At 64.9% G+C, this 1,471-nt stretch overlaps 1 long non-coding RNA gene across 1 annotated transcript; it reads left to right on the forward strand.

Annotated features, from left to right (window-relative positions):
- Positions 1-376: 376 nt before the first annotated feature.
- On the forward strand, positions 377-871 carry LOC124966951 (uncharacterized). Its single transcript, XR_007105442.1, has 3 exons — positions 377-419; positions 577-612; positions 786-871. It is a non-coding gene; the product is annotated as an uncharacterized LOC124966951 (long non-coding RNA).
- Positions 872-1,471: the final 600 nt, after the last annotated feature.

Raw genomic sequence — 1,471 nt, forward strand, 5'->3', positions numbered from 1 at the left:
GAGCCCACGGAGACACGAGGAAGGGAGGACCAGCCCCAGGTCACCGTCACCTGGAAGGGGCTGGCTCAGGAGGGCACCAGGTGCACTGGCTGCTGCCTCCTGGCCCTGCAGGGGTGAGGACAGATCAGGCAGACAGTGGAGGGGTGAGGACAGGCACCATTGCTGTCTGAGCTCCTGCAGGGAGCCCAGGCCCACCCCACACAGTGCTGGGGAAACAGGAACCAGGATCTCAGGGGGAGGGCAGTTCCCCTTCCTGTGGGCTGCTGTGTGACACCCCATGACAGGCAGAACCCAGCCCCCAAGTGGCCACACGCTGTGTCCCTCTGTACCGCCAGACTCTGTGACATCCTCCATCTGCACAACCAGGACCTGGGGAGAGGACGCCATGTCCCCCACCCTCACGGCCCTGCTCTGCCTTGGTGAGATGTGAAGAAGGGGAGGGGACACCCTGTTCTGGGAGGGACCCCAGCCCACAGCCAGCCCTGGCCATCAGGGGACACAGGGCCCAGGAGGCTCTGGGGAGGAGAGGGCCTGCTCAGGCCTCAGGGCTCCCCTCTCACAGGAACTCTCTTCCAGGGCTGAGTCTGGGCCCCGGGACCCGAGGGCAGCAAGGTGAGTGTCCCCAGATGGCCCAGGTCCTGCTCCTCCCTGAGGACCAGGAGCCACCCTGGGCAGTGGATGGAGAACAGCAGCTGTGGGCTGAGGCTGGGGAGCCTGGAGGGAGCTGGGCTGAGGGCTGGGATCTGAGGGGCTGTGCTGGGACCCAGCCTCGGATTCCCTTGCAGGGACCCTCCCCAAGCCCACCCTGTGGGCTGAGCCAGGCTCTGTGATCACCTGGGGGAGGCCAGTGACCCTCTGGTGTGAGGGGACACAGGAGGCCCAGGAGTACCGTCTGGAGAAAGATGGGCAGGACAGGCCTGGCCTGACCTTCAAGTTCCCCTCAGTGCTGACCTTGGCTGTGCCCTGCTGGAGAGGAGGCACCCAGGGAAGCACCAGGACCTGAACCTGCAGGCACTGTCCCCTCTGTCACCTCCCCTAGGCTGCCCCAGATCAAGAGGTAGCCAGTTCTCTCCTCCCAACAAGGTGTGGAGGGGCGTCTCCTTCATCCCTGAGTCAGGGCCATTCCTGGTCATGTGGACACATCAGAGGGAGTGGACTGGCTGCAGGATGGCCACGTGGGTCCTGTCCCCTCCAGGCCCCGGGCCACAGGCTCCAGCCTCACCCCTGTCACCACTCTGCCCTCACTCCAGGGGACTGTATCTGACGTCCCCAGGTGTGACCTACCCCAGATGAAAGTCCTCAAGCTCAGACAGGGAACAGCCACACCTCCTTCCTCCCAGGGACAGGGGCCTCCTGATGAGCCCAGAGTCTACATGCCCTGTCCTTCCACTAGCCCAGGACACCACTCAGACCCACACTGCCAGGAGGGGGACAAGGGGACCTCAGCAGGCACAAGGCAGCCCAGGGACAC

Source organism: Sciurus carolinensis, chromosome 16 (genome assembly GCF_902686445.1).
Source record: "Sciurus carolinensis chromosome 16, mSciCar1.2, whole genome shotgun sequence".
Classification (NCBI taxonomy): domain Eukaryota; kingdom Metazoa; phylum Chordata; class Mammalia; order Rodentia; family Sciuridae; genus Sciurus; species Sciurus carolinensis.